This window comes from Cupressus sempervirens, chromosome 10, assembly GCF_028749045.1.
Source record: "Cupressus sempervirens isolate cs-2001-9-10 chromosome 10, ASM2874904v1, whole genome shotgun sequence".
NCBI classification, from domain to species: Eukaryota; Viridiplantae; Streptophyta; class Pinopsida; order Cupressales; family Cupressaceae; genus Cupressus; species Cupressus sempervirens.
The window spans coordinates 927246618-927263335 of record NC_143127.1 but is presented as its reverse complement, the minus strand read 5'-3'; positions in this window follow the sequence as shown (position 1 = coordinate 927263335).

Genomic DNA, 16718 nt, shown 5'->3' with positions numbered 1-16718 from the left:
TTTCCTCTCTAGTAGTAGATTTCGCTACTTTATCATTCTAATCCTTCACTCTTTATTCTTCCTCAATATTTACCTTTGTGGTTGTATCTATCTTTATTGTCTCTTCACTAGCAGCCAACCCATTCTTTTCCTCAATAACAATTGCCTATTCATCATTGTGGTTGTCATCTTTACTCGACACTACAATAGGCGTAGTTGCAAGTTCAACCAACTATGTTTCCACCTGTGTCTAAATCTTAGAATAATATTTTATCTACACAAACATAATATTAGAATCCAATAGTTGTGTAGGGTCTGGCAACTAAAATACCATGGCATGAACTTGGCTTTCAATTTTGGATGCTAGCTTGGTTGTTACTTTCATAGGAATGGTGTCATATTCATCATTAATTTTCATAGTCTTTGTCCAACATTCACTCATTTGTACTAGGTCATTTCAAATATCTCCTAGGTTTCCTTGATCATCAAAATCTATTGTAATATCATACTTTTATTCACCTTTGGTTCAAGCACAATAATATTTTTTCCTTTGATTTCCTTGGGTTCGGAAAAAACTAACTTGGTAACTCTACTTCCATTTCCTGCATCATCACCTTCGTCTTCTCCTTCATTGCTAATATCTTCTCCATTTCCCTCTATTATGTAGGGTTGCTTTACCAAAAGTACCCTCTAAGATTTCTATCATCTTCTTTCTTTGTCTATTGATCTTAGGGACATTGGTACGCATCATCATCTTGATTGTGGTTGTCACATAAGTACCAAAAGATTCAACATGCTTGTCAATCTCCTCATCCAAAAATATTGCGATGCCTACTAAAACCTTGTCAATATTTTCCTAATAGCAAAGAGGTTTAAATTTTTTATCTACTTAGTAGTTGGCTTCCTTTTATCCCATACTACATCTCCTATTGCAGGGAATAAATTTTGTACTTAGAGGAATAAACAAATAATGAGTGAACTAAACTTACATGAATTATTCTTCACTTTCCTTATTCCTCCTAGGTTCTCTACCAGTTGGATAAGCTATAGCTTGGCCAGATCATAGCTATGGTCCTTCTTAGCCAATTTGTAGCACATGTCAATAGCTACAAATAACACACTATTTTTTCATCTCAATTGACAAAAATTGTGTGTAATGACTCGAACAATAAACTTTATCTATGGGTCATCAATGGTGTTGATCAACATGCCTCTGTTGCTCCCTTCATCTTATTGTTGTTTTCAATTGCATCCCTTCCTTGACATAGGATGATCTTTACCCTATCAAGAATATGGTATCTAGTGCAATGATGAATAATGGACTTCATGATCCTCATTGGACCATTCTCCAACAAAAAATTCAGCATAATCTTGATCCCCTCTATTAGAAAGGTGAAGGTTGTCGTTACACCAAAAGATGGACCTTTCAATGCTTGATACAACCAATAGTCTTATAGAACCAAAGGAGGTAGTTAATCCATGTTGCAAATCCTATGAGGGATGTTGTCTCTCTACTCATCATGGCCTACAAGATTTGAACTCGTGACCAAGCTCTGATACCAATTGTTAGAAAGGACAAGGTTGTCGTTACACCAAAAGATCAACCTTTCAATGTCTAACACAACCAACAATCTTATAGAACCACATGAGGTGGTTAAGCCATGTTGCAAATCCTATGAGAGACATTGGCCAAATTCAAACACCCTCCACTTTAAAACCTTTGGAAAATATAGGAAAAGAGTTAACCCTTTCTCGACTACTACTTTATGCATGTCTTTCAACTTGTCATTATCACAATGTTTATCATATGCACTCCTTAGCACAAAATTGCCAATCTCTCAATTCCTATACATGTAGCATGACCTAACATCATGAACCATGATCACCCTTGGTGGAATTGCAAACAAAACCCCTAAATAATGTGATATTTAGATAGGCCTTGAACTTCGATGGAGGAGAAGCTTTATTTCAAACTATCTAAGCATTGTTATCTTTGTTGGTCTCAGATTGGTTTTGACAATTGAGTGTTAATACACTTAACCAATTCTTAAGTTGATGCTGACTATAATACAAAATTTGAGCTATATTGTGTACCAAGCCATAGATTTAATAGGTGTTGAGTGAACTTCAGGTGCTGAGTAAAGTTGAAGTGCCAAGTGATAAGTGATGTTGAGTAACTATAGGTGTTGAGCAGAGTATAGATGCTGAGTGAAATAGAATTACCATAGGAGCCAAGTGAAACTGAATTCCTATATGTACCAAGCATCGTCAATTAGAAAGTTTCGAGCAACATAGAATCAATATATGAGTTAGTGTCATCACAATCTTAGATGTAAACCATTTTTGAGCTGACATAGGATGAATCTCGAAGGATTTTGAAGATAAGATTGAATCTTTTACATTACCTATGTAATCAGCATGTAGCCAATAAGAAAAATGGATAAGGCATGCAACCAATAGGAAAAGTGCAAGTATTGAGCAAGAAATGAAGAATGAATATTGATCATAGATTCATACCTAACCCTAAGTCTTCAAAGACTTTAAAAGAAGGATGAAACCCCATAATGTGTGTGCATGTGAGAAGTGTATGGGTGAATTATAGTAAAGTGCAAGAGGGTGTAAAGATTTAGAAAAAAGAGAACAACACTTGACAATTCAGGTGATCAAGAAAAAAGTATCGAAACTGGGAAGAGAGACATATTAGATCAAGCAAGGATTAGAATAGACAAAGAAAAATGAGGATGTGGAATTAGAAATTAAGGATTGCAAGCCATCAAGTCAAGACTTTCTAATACTCTCTAGAAATTTTATTAGGAATGAAAATCTTATGATGATAGGTGGGTTTAATAGCCATGTTGTAAGCCTTTAAACAAGATGCTAAATCATTTAACATGGTAACATTCCAAGTGATTGTTTGTAAATCCTTTAACCAAGTCACTTTTAATAGGGTGTAAAGTCTTTAACATGATAGGCCTTTCATAGGGCAGACCATTGGAAGTGGTCAAACTTTGTAATCTTAAACAATTACATATTGTTGCAATGATATTTTGTGGGTGTCATGCCACCCTAGTTTTACCTTCTCATTTTGGATGGTTTCTGGGTTACTAAAATCTTGTGTTGTCTATTTTCATGCATGTCTTTACGTTCATGTTTATTAGATGAATCAAATGCATGTGAATATTTTTGGCTAAAAAGTTTTGGAAAGTTTAAAGTTAGTTACTTATGATTCACCCCTCCTCCCCCCCTTTGAAGTAAATATTCCCAATTGTAAATTCCAACAATTAGTATCAGAGCTAAAGTTATCACAAGAAGGAGCCTTAAAACTTGGAGAAAAGATCTGGAAATAGAAGTTTGCAAACTTGGGAAGATCATAGAGAATCAGGAAATTGATATACAACTTGCTTTACATGCTTTGAAAGAAGCTAGAGAAGAACTGAGAAAATTCTTAAAGAGAAGAAGAGAGATTGTCATAGTTGAAAATGATACATAGTACAAGGAGATTGACACCTCAAAACTATTTGCAAATGGAGATTCCAAAGAGTTTGATGTAGTAATAGTAGACCTAATGGAGAAGAATAGAGCCCAAGTAGAAGAAATTGGAACTCTCAAGAATGAACAAGAATAAATATCCATGATGCTTTGTAAGGTGACTGAACAAAAGAAAAGAGCCATTAAAGATAAAGCTATGCTAGAATAACATGAGAAATCTTGACAACAGACTAGAAGAGAAGTCAATTGAACTTGTAAGAATTTCAAACATGCAACTAGGAACCCTAAGGCAAATGATGAATGCACATCATGAACTAAATGTCAAGGACATTGAGATCTCTACATTGAAGATGCAAAATGAACAATTACAAAATGAGTTGAAAAGAGAGAAAGAAATTACAAAGAGCTTCAACAAACCCAATGAGGCCATCAAGTACTTTGAGAAACTACTAAAATCTCCAAGGGCTAGAATGATACTTTAGGACTAGGATACATAAGCACTGAACAAGGAGAGTCATCCAAGACTGGAAAAGAAAGGAGTAATAAAGGTAAGAACACTAAACCTACTTGTCATTTGTATTGTAAAAAAAGAACATACCTCTAATGTATGTAGAAGCAAGAATACTCATCAACATGAAAAACCTAAGAATGTGAGTCATTGTCATAAGTGCAAAGAGTAAGGACATCAAGCACATAACTACAAGACTAGAACTATCAAAACACCAAAATTTCAACGTCACTACTACAATTGAAAAAAGTATGGATATGGAGCTTTTGAGTGTAGATTAAATCCTATGTGGACACCTAATCAGTCAGCAAGGGGAAATAATAATGGACATCATTACAATTGAGACTATAACACTAGGTATAGCTATAATTACTATCAATATTATGGACACATTCCTAAAAATTGCATAAGAACACATTTCAGTGGAAATTACAGTTGATGGTTGAGTCAAACCACATGTTTCAGTTGCTTGAAGACTGGTCATATTAGAAGGAATTTCCTAACAAGTTCAAAGGAACCCAATTCAAGGAACAACAAAGGTAAAGAGAAGGTAGATGTTGAACATATCAAAGGAGAAATGAATAAAACATGGAATAAGAAAGATGGGATTAGCACAACAAATCAAGGAATCACTTCAGCTAAAAGGTCAAGTGGTCACACTTCATCAAACTAAGCAAAGAGAAGGCATGAGGGACTGATTTACAAAGATTTATCATATATCAACTCCTAAATAAGAAAGCATTCAAAAGAAGAGATCAACATGAATAGAGATGCAAAGTTAAAGTTTCAAGATTTCCTAAGTGTTGCCAAGTTGCCCTTAGATGCTAAAAAAAATTCTAGTACAAGTTGAGTTGATTGTCAAAATTAGTAGAAGTTGAATGATCAGTTGTAGCCGAGTTGATAGAAGAAGCCAAGTAAAGATAAATTTTAGTTGAAGTCAAGTGAGGAATACTTCTATGGGTGTTGAATGGTAAAAATACAATGGAATCCAAGTACTGCAAAAATCCTTAAGAAGCCAACTGGACAGCTATAAATGCACTAAGCATTAAATGCAATGAAAATAGGGTATATTATCACATTTTGAATCATTTTTCTTCATTTTGAATGAAGAGAAAAGACACAAAAGAGTGCAAAAATGACTTCAAAGTAGAGAAACAAGCATTTGAGATGATTCCAACAGCAATTCAACATAGTTTCATTAAATTTGAGGTATTTGCTTTTGTGTTCAAACCTTAAATCAAACAAATAGCTTCTAGCTCTAAGAAAACACAGGAGAAAGGGTTTTTTGAGGTTCAATGAGTGTCCAATGAAGTGAAACAACTTGATTTCCAACCTACACCTAAAGTGGCATATAAAAATGACCCAGTCAGAGCCCTATTTGTCATAATTCCCAAGGTAGTTATGGTTCAGGATATTAGAAGATGTTACAATTGTAAAATTGGATCCATAGGAGACATTTAGATGAGGGAAGCCTATGAGAAATTATGTGAAAAAAGAATATTGAAAGATGAATATCAAATTTTTGAGAAGAAGGGTTTGACACATCTTTGGCCGATCTAGGGTTTGAAGAATATTGAAAGATGAATTTCAAAACTAAATGGATAAGGATAGTGCTTAGTAGAATACATGATGCAAGCTTATCCTTGGAGGATGGTCTAGTGAAAATTAGAAAAAGGGTTGTACATAAAGTGATAGGGTACTCAACCCTAGATCGGCCAAAGACCCTTAGGAGTGATTCTAAGGAAGCAATTGAAAATAATACAGGTGCTAAGTGGAACAAGAGAGAAATGACAATAGACACCATTCAAGACCCTCTTGTTGACTTTGTTGTAAGAGTTATTGCACACAAATTCTACCAATCTAGCAAACTTAATAGTGTGCCTTGCATTGCAATGAATGTGGTGTTACAAATTATTTAGAATAATTGAGAGTGGGGGTGAATCTATTATTCAAGGTCCAAATGTCCTATTAAAACTTTTTCATCAAGTAAAGTGAGCCTATAAAGTTGTTCATTCATCCAAGTTTAAACTTTCCTAGTTAGCAAGTTACTATAAATCAACATGCAAGCATAACACATAAAACCACCAACAACATGGGAAATTCAATTTGGGAAAAATCGCCAACAACATGCTACTCAATTCTCACTCTTCTAAAGTGATGCCCTATGAAAGGCCTGTGCTATTAAAGGCTACAACACACTATTAAATGTGACCTAATTAGAGGATTTAACCACCCTATTAGAAGTGGGCCTAGTTAAAGGACTTTAGAACATTCACCTGGAATGCCACCATGTTAAAGAATTTACAAATGGCTATTAAACCAACCTAAGTTGATAGGATTTTACCCTAGCTTGCACAATCATTAGAGAATAACAACAAGGGATTTAGACCTAATACAACTCACAACTTAACTTGCAGATTTCATATCACAATTCAGCTCTTTCATAATTTTCTTAGCTTTAAGTCTCTATAGCTCTGATAGCTTGACCTCCTTTCAAGCTTCATCTCCTTGAGCCTTCATGTTCAATGTACCAATACAACCTACTTTCTGACCACTTATCGAAGCAGAGTCTCTGTGTTGTGTTCTTCATTCTCTTCTTCTCCTTGAAACCTTTCAACAACTTTACATTGTGGGAACCTCAACTACTCCTTCTTCTTGGTCTGTCACTCTTTAAATAGAAGTCTGGAATTTCTTTTCATACTCGATTCTTCCCTCCTTTAATTTTAGTTTGAATGGATTAGGTAGGATTCATTGAATCTAACCCACATCTCGTTCCTTCTAGAAACATCATAAAGAATCCTCTTGAATTTACTTAAACATGATTTACATAAAATTTTGTGGCACCAACTCATCATTCTTATCCTCCAACTAGTTCACAAAATTCAAGGTAACAAATTTATTGGCTCAAATAGCATTAACTATGTTTTACTGATGCTCGACACCTATTGTGGATTCACTTGGCATCCACTAAGTTTTTTTGATGCTCAACCCCTATTACTTTTCTTGGCACCTTAAAACACTCAGCTCCTTCTGTATCACTTGGCACACACTAGATTTTTAATTTCCTCAACACTAATTGAAAGTTTTCTCGGCTTGAACTAGTTTGCTCAACACTCACTAATGAACTTAGTTAAGCTTTGTAGCCATCCTTATTGCAACTTATTCTTCTAGTGTTTTTAATTATGGCCAACCTCTATATCTTCAAGTATATTATCAATACATCATTTTACCATTATCTTAACTGATCCTTGTACTTCATTACAAAACCATAACTCAACCTTTCCCTTAGGCACTCTTGTTACATCTTGTTGTTTAAATCCTCTTCATCAATCGACTAAGTGATAGTACTTGGATCTTATAAGAAACTGTCATTCACAAATAATAGGTTCGACATCAATGACAAAACAATGATTGAAAAAAATATTTATCAACCATTTTCCTTCTTTGTAACAATCTTCTTCATTGATAGTATTCATTTTCAATCAGATTTCCAACAAGCTCCCTCTTTGGCATTGATGGCAAACCAAACTGATCAACCAAGTTATTAAAATGCTAAATAGGTTAAAATAATAAATCAAATGCCAAAAAGAGAACTGCATTCAAAACTATTCATTCTATTAGCAAGATAATTATCTTAAATTACTCCCTCTGAATTTTTTTGTTAATAAACTATCTTCTCCCTTTTGTGCTGCTATTTCTCTGATTGATTATTGCCTGCACTATGTTCTCCCTCTGAGCTGCTATTTCCTTTTACATATCTAAACAATCTTTTTCTCTCTCTTTTCTATGGCTTACCATTTTTTACTTTGATCTCTTACTACTCCTGACTCCTTACATTATTTCTCTCTTTATATGCATTGACCATGTTCTACTTATTCTAGTATTAGCTACTTCTCCCTCGCTCCATTTGATCCTGTAGATTTGATCTATTTCTTGCAACTTCTCCCTTGATCCAATTGAATATTGTTGATGAAATGTTGTTGATCAGTTTCTTGCTACTTATCCCTCTTTGACAATAGTGCAAAAAACACATTATTTGAGCATCGTAACATGAAAGTGTAGCATTTTTAAGTACTCTAATTTTTCCCTCTATCACCTTGATTTGTGACTAATTTGGAACTTTAGTACTTTGATTACTTTAGGCATGATACTAAAGTAAATATCCTTTGCATCAATTTGTAATATGCGAACAATCAACTCATTTGATGTAGGGAAGTCATGCTTTTTCTCAAATAGCCTTGGATATGGGTATCAAACTAATGTACCTCTAAGATATTCAAAAGGATCTTTAGGTAATGCTTTTGTGAAGATGTTAGTAATCCATTCCTTTGAACTAACATATTCTATCCTTATTTTCTTTGTTTTGGCATGCATCGAAGGATTCTTTGAAATGTTGATGGCACTTGTGTTATCACAATAGAGTATCACAAGTTCAGTTACTTCTTCCTTCATACCTTGCAATAGATGTTTGGTCTATACAATATTAGAAAAATTGATAGCAACAACATCATATTTAGCTTTTGTTGTGGACTGTGAGTTACAACTTTTCTTTTTGCTTGTCCAAGTAATCAATCCTTTACCTAAGAAAAGTGATCCTCCACTGGTGCTTTTTCTATCATCAATATTACATCCCCAATCTACATTAGTGTAGGCTTTCAACTCAAAATTTTCTCTGCTCTTGTAGTATAAACCAAAGTCATCAGTTCATTTTAGGTACCTCAATATTCTCTTTACTGCCATTAGATAATTTTCTCTTGGATTTGTAGAAAATCTTACCACTGTTCCAAGAGCTAATGCAATGTCTAGTCTACCATGCACAAAATACTACAACTTTTCAATCATTGATCTATACATTATCTGATTTACTTAAGCTAACTCATCATTCTTTGATAACTTATGTCCTGTTACCATTGGTGTACTGACTAGTTTTGAGTTTTCTAATCCAAATGTCTTGAGTATCTCCTTGATATATTTTCATAAGGTCACAAATATGCCATGCTTCAGTTGATGTACTTGCAATCCAACAAAGAATTTGATTTCTCCAAACATTGACATCTCAAACTCATGTTTCATTTGATCAGCAAAATCTTTGCATAGGGCATCTTTTCCTCCAAATATTATATCATCAACAAAGATTTTAGATATCAAAATGTCTTTACCTTTTTCTGCCTTGATGTATAGGTTGCTATTGTTATCTATTTTCTCAAATCCTATCTTCACAAGATATTTGTGCAGTCTCTCATACCATGCTCTAGGTGCTTGCTTCAAACCATAGAGTGCTTTATGCAATTTGCAAACAATATCCTTGTTGTTGCCATCAAAACATCCCTTTGGTTATTTTATGTAGACTTCCTCTTCTACTATACCATTCAGAAAAGAAGACTTTACATCCATTTTGTAGACTTTGAATCCTTTATAGGCAACATTTGCAAGTAGTGTTCTTACTCCTTCTATTTTCGCAATAGGGGAAAATGTTTTTGTTGGTTTAAAGAATAATTTTGATAGCTGAGTGTCAATACACTTAACCATTTTTCACTATACATATTGAGCAAAGAGTAGGAGCCGAGTCACAGTCATGTGCTGAGCAATCCAGTGATATCAAGTACCGAGTGATATCAAGTCCCAAGTAATATCAAGTGCTGAGTAACATAAGGTTTCGAGTGATACAGTTTTGTTTAGGTGCTGAGCTATCCAGGAAATAGCATGTGCTGAGCATTAGTAATGCTTAAGGAGCTGAGTAACTCAGAATATCAGCATAAGAGTTTTTAATTGCACAAACTATGATGTAAACCATTTTTGTAGCTGACATAAGGTAAATATCGAAAGATCTAGAAATAAGAACGAATCTTTTACATTTCCTATGCAATCTGCATGCAACCAATTGGAAAATTGGAAAGGCATGTAATTAATTAGCAAAAGGCAAGTATTGAGCTAGAAATTGAGATTCAATGTGGATCGTAGATCCATATCTAACCCTAAGTATTTGAAGTCTTTTTAAGGAAGACAAAATTTTCATTGTGTTAAGAGATGGAAGAAGGAGAATAGTGTTAAGAGAAAAACATAATGGAATTTAGTGAAAGGAGACATAGAGAGTAAGAGCAGCAATTCAATATTTAGTTTATTAGATCAAAGCAAAGGAGATGAATAGAAATTAGATCTCAGAGGATCAAAATCAGAGAGAGAGCCAGAACAAGTTCTTGCTTTCAGCAATCAAACATTGCAAACTATCAGGTTTATAATACCTAATACTCTCTTCCCATTGTATTAGAAAGGAAATCCTATGTAGATAGGTTGGCTGAACAACTATTTGTAGATCCTTATCAAAAGGTGATTAAATCTTTTAATAGGGTGACACTTCATGTTAAGTGTTTGTAAATCCTTTAACCAGGTCACTATTGACACAGTGTAAAGCCTTTAATAGGGTAGGCCTTTAATAGGATAGACCATCAAAAGTGGTTGAACAATATTACTATAGTGATTTTTGTGGGTATCATCCCCACCCCAGTTTTACCTTCTTATTTCTGGAGGGTTTCTGGGTTACCAAATTCTAGTGTTATGTGTTATTGATGCATGTCTTAGTTTCATGTTTACTTGATGTATTTACATGCATGCAATTTACTTTCAGTTAAAAATTTTATTGGTTAAAGTGTGATACTTCTGATTCACCCCCCCCACCCCCCCTCTCATAAGTATTCTTTCCATAATTGAATATTCCAACAATTGGTATCAAATCAGATTAGGTTCTCATAAGAAAAAAATCCTAACAGCTTGGAGGAAAAGATCTAAAGATGGAAGTTTTCAAACTCAGAAAGATCATTGAAAACTAGGTGATAGATGTGCAACTTGCTCTCCATAACTTGGAGAAATCTAGAGACAAGTTGAAAAATTCATCGAAAAGGAAGGATTTAGCCATAGAAGAAAATGAGATAAACTACAAGGAGATTGATACCACAAATATATTTTCCAATGGAGATACTAAAGAGTTTGATGCAACAATTGCAAAACTGATGGATAAAAACAAAGTTCAAGTAGATGAGATAAGATCTCTCAAGATGGAACATGAATCACAGGCCATAGTGTTATGTGAAATCACAAAACAAAAGAAAAGAGCAGTTGAAGATAAAGTCATGATGGAAAATGACAAAAGAAATCTTGCAAATAGACTTGAAGAAAAATGTATTGAATTGACAAGGATCTCAAACATGCAGATGGATACACTTTCCCAAATGATGAACCTTCATCATGAACTTAATTTGAAAGACATTGAGATCTCTACACTGAAGATGCAAAATGAACAATTGCAGAATGACTTAAGAAGAGAAAAGGAAATTTCAAAAAGCTTCAACAAATGCAATGAAGCCATCAAGTATTTTGAGCAATTACTAAAATCCCCAAGGTCTAGCAATGACACTTCAGGACTAGGATATTCTAGCATTGAAGGAGGAGAGACATCCAAGACATTAGCAGAGAGGAACATCAAAGGTAAAAATGTCAAACCTACATGTCATTTCTATGGAAAGAAAGGACATACATCTAATGTATGTAGAAGCAAGAATGCCCATCAGCATGATAAGCCTAAGAGTGCAAACTATTGTCATAAGTGCAAGAAGCAAGGTCATCAAGCATATGAATGTAGAACCAAGACTATTAAGACATCAAGATTTGATGGACATTGTCATAATTGAAAGGAATATGGATATAGAGTTTTTGAATGCAGATCAAAGCCTATGTGGACATCAAATCAATCAGCAAAGACATCAAGCAATGAAAATCACTATCATTGGGATTACAACACTAGGTACAATTGTCACTATTGTCAAGAATATGGACATATACCCCAAAATTTCATAAGAACACATTTCAAGGGGAACTATAAAAGATAGTTGAGTCAAACCACATGTTTCAGTTGCTTAAAAATTGGTCATGTCAATAGGAATTGCCCAACAAGGTCAAAGGCACCAAGTTCTGAGTTCAACAATGGAAACACAAAGATAAATGTTGAACACATCAGAAGTGAGATGAATAAGACATGGAAAAAGAAAGATGAGTGCAGCACATCAAGTGCAGAGATCACTTCACTTAATGGGTCAAGTGATCACACTTCATCTAATTAAGAAAGAATGGGTGTGTGGGATTGATAAACTAAGTTACATCATACATTAGTCCCAAGACATAGAAGAATTGCAAAGAAGAAATCAACATAAGCAAAGAGGCTAAGTTAAAATTGAGAGTCTTGCAAAATCTGTCGAAGTTGTCTTTAGGTGCCGAGTTACTAACAATGATCGAGTTGATAGATCATGCCAAGCTATGAAATATCAATGGGAGCCGAGCGAAGTGAAACACAATGGGTGCCAAGTCATGTTGAAATCCTTCAGGTGCTGAGTAGATAGTTGTCAATCCACTAAGCATTAATTGCTTTGTTTTGAAGGGTACATAGTTCGATTTTCGATCACTTCTCACCAGTCAAATGTGAAGCAAAGACGAGAAGAGTGAAGAAGATCAAGGTCAGCTCAGAAGTCATTTGCAAAAGATTTCCACAATGATTCAACACAAGTTTCATCGATTTGAGGTATTTTACTTTTGTGTCGAGCCACGTAGTGTTTATAATCTTATTTAAACTGTAAACCCTTGTTTGGAAAACAATGACATCTGGGTCTGAAACCACCAAGGGTAAAGAGAGTCATAAAATACAGTTGGTTAGTAATGAAGTTAAGCAACCAGAATTCAAGCCTATTCTAAAAGTTGCATACAAGAATGATCCCACAGGTGCATTATCAGTTATTCCTGATAAAGTTGTTATTGTCCAAGATGTTCGTAGATGCTATAACTGCAAAATTGGAGTCATAGGAGATTTAGAAATTTACAATGCATATGACAAGCTATGTGAGAAAAAAATACTGAAAGATGAGTTGTCAATAGTCAAGAGAAAACGATTGACAAAAATCCTAGAATTTTTGATTGTTTTCAAAATTGAATGGGTACGCATAGTTTTGAGCAGAATACATGATGGAGCCTTTTGGTTAGAAACATGGCCAATGAAATTTACCAAAAGAACTATTCATAGGGTTACTGGTATTTCAACCCTAGATTGGCCAAAGACCCTGCATAGTGACAAAAAGGAAGTAATAGAGAAAAATACGGGTGCTAAATGGAACAATAGGGGAATGACTATTGATACAATCACAGAACCCCTACTAGATTTTCCTGTGAGAATCATTTCACACAAATTCTATCAATCAAGCGGGTTAAACAGTGTGCCTTGTATAGCAATTGATGTTGCATACAAATTGATTAAAAAGAATCATACTTATGATCTAGCAGAGCTCATGTTTCAACAGATTAATGAGAATCAGGGAGCTATAAGGAAGAGCAAGGGAGCTCGGTGCAAATTTGGATCAGTTTTGGTGTGCATGTTTTTCTATCTGATGAAAGAATTCCCTTCTGTGGGTAAGGTGAGATGTAGTCCAGAAAAAACAATTGTTGAACAAATCAATGGATATATTGAACAGATGGGTGATAATTTTAATGCCCAAATGACTAGTTACTTTGAGGACTTCAAACAGTCTATGAAACAAAGAATGAGGATTCCAGTCTCATTGATTGAGAAATATGAAAAAGACATTTGTTTTCTTGTAGATATTGATTATACCTATATACAAGCAGTCATACCTAGAGTGAGATGGCTTAGGCCACTAGGTTATGAACTCGATATTGATCAAGCCTCTGCAGCAATAACAACCCTCCTTACAGAAGAAGTTGATAAGAATGAAAAAGTCTTTGGAACCTATGATGTTGTAAAATCAAGGGTGATAACAGATTTGAAGACTGCCTCAACAGTAAAGAAGAAGGAAAAATTGGTGAGGTAAATCAAAAGAAAATTTGGTGTTGAAGGAGAAGGATCAGCAGAAGAGGAAGAAGAAGACATTGAGGATGAGGGAGATGAACCTCAAGGTCTGACTCAAGGGTTAGGAGAAGATAAAGAGGAAAGTGCTGAGGAAAAAGAAGCCAAGAAAGCACAAGTTAGAACCAAGGTCACAAAAGGAAAGGCCCAACTTCTCCTGCTCCTCAACCCAAGGGAAAGAAAGTAGCCGCTCCTGCACCAAAGAGGCCTACTACAAGGGTTGCAGCACAAAAAGCCCAAGAGGAGGCAAAAGAGAAGAATAAAACTTCAAAGGAGACTGTTGCCGAGCCAAAGAAGAAAAGAAAATTTGTTGCCTAGCCTCAAATAGATGAGGAGAAGACTAAGTCAGAGGAAAACAACCAATTTATAGTGGTAAGGCATAAACCTCAGACTACTATTGATAAATTACACACAAAGATTAAGAATGATGATTTGAAAGGTTTAAAGAACCTGAATTTTTCTAAGCTCACCAAGGAAGAACAAAACAAATTAGAGGAATTAGTGTATGCTATGATGGCTGAGTATAAGCACACACCTCTAGAGTTAGATGAATTAGTACTTAAAGAATTGTACAAAATTGTACAAGATAAATGCCATTTTTGTTTGCAAATGGAAAGGGAGATAAGGGAATCAACATTAGCCATATTTTTGCCTGATATGACTAAGGATCAAATAACAAATGTAGTCAAGAGGGATACCAATAGATTCACTCCCAAACATAGAGCTTTTAGCATTTTACAGAACAAAATTGAGGATGTAGTTACAAAATCCACAAGATTGTGGAAGATAGTTTATAAGAAAATACAAGATGTATACAATGAAGAATATAAGGCAGAGGCAAGTGCCAAGATAAAGGAGATGAAGGTATCAGGAACCAAGGAAAAATAAAAGGAACAACTGGAGAAGAAGGTTGAAGAAGAAAAGGCACATACAGAGGAGAAAGATGAAGAAAGAGATACAACTGTGCAACAAGATCAAAGTGTGCAAGACACACAGGTATCCCCTCCTAGTCCTCCTCATGCCACCATCATACCTGTAGAGATTATCAAAATCAAGGATGTTACAGACACTTCTAGTCGAAACATCAATCTGTTAACCGCAAAGGATTTAGAAATCCTTGACCAATCAACACTAGTAGCAGAATTATGTTCAAATCCTATATTGGTCAGTGTTGATGAATTGTAGAATCGAGTAGTCAAAAAAAAGGCAGTCAAGGTGAAAACACAAGAACCACTTTCAATCATACAACCTACTCGTATTCTATTCCTTCCACCACCACCTCCACCAAGTGTAGTTACTGATACACTTCAGATGTCGAGTACAGCTGCAGGGGAAGTAAAAGAAACATCTGAATAGTCAGCGAGTTCAACTCCACCTACTGATCACCAAAAGGATAAACAATCTGAAGAAAAAGATGAGACAAGTAAGGAGGAGTTTGCAATAAAAACATTGGTTGCATTACCAAAATCCGATACTCCAACACAGACTCTTCAGTAGCCAAACATTGATAGGTTATCATTACAAATTAGGACACCAAGCTCGAGATCATCAAGGATAGTCAAAAAACTTCACTATGGAGTTCCTGAGCTTGATAAAGAAATAAAGATTCCATACTATGAATCCAGCACTCTCACTAAAGAGAAGATCAATGAAATTCAAAGTGCATTGGATAGAAGAAAGAGACAGGAAGCACTAAGAAGAGAACACAAGCACAAGCTTACCTTGAATGAAATCAAAGACATATTCACAGAAGCTTTCTGCTTACAGTCTCTAGATGAGTCAAGGCCAATTATAGGGCAACTATCTGATATAGTTGACCAGGTGACTAGTGAAGACCAAGAAACAAATGCCAAATTACTGGAATGGTCAGAAAGAAAATTTCAAGGCAAGGTAAACAAGAAAATATCTGGTGATATAGCACTATCACAAGTGGAACTGGCTGAGGAAATTGAAACAGTCAAAACTATACTTGGAGACATATTTTCCATGTACAACAAGTTGTGTGATTTTTCCACATTGACATAGGACACTAGCCAAAATATATTGAGCTTGGAGAGAAATCTGAAGATTTCTAGCATGCAACTCCCTACAAATCTAGCTTAGAGTGAGAAGCATTTTTCCCAATTTCTTCACACACAAAGAGAGTTAGTTGTCTTAGTAGCAAAGGAGGCAACCACCAAAGCCAAATTGATGCAAATTCAATTCTCTATTACTCCTCATTTGGAAATACTTCACAAGGAGCAGATGAATGCAGAGACAGTCCTAAGAAAGACCCCAATCTTTCTACATCTGATGGACTTGTACACCTAGCAGTAGAGATTTCCATCCAGCATAAGTCATTGGATGTTGCACTAGCAAATAGGGATGCAGCTTTGAAGGTACTCCTTGAAGTAATTAGTACATTTTTGGCCAAGTATGGCATTTCCCTATAGAACCCTTGACATAAGTGTCAAAAAGGGGGAGAATAAGTATGGGAGACTTAAGTAGAGATTAAGTATAGTAGAGATTAATTATGGGGGAGTTAAGTACATAATGAAATGACAAGTATGATGAAAGGGGGAGATAGAGAATTTTGGGAGAATTTTGACAAATTTTGATATAACATATTGGTCAGAATGTAGAAACAGGACAAAAGTCACTAAGTGTACAAGGCATAATCAACTCATAGGGAGTCATAAGGTATATTGTTATTTGTTCTTAAAATTTTTGAGCAAATAAGAGGATACGTGAAATAATTTCAAAGATCACAGGATCTTAGTTAAGTGTTTTCTCCACTCATGTCAAAGGGGGAGATTGCTGGTTTAAAGAATAATTTTGACAGCTGAGTGTTAATACACTTAA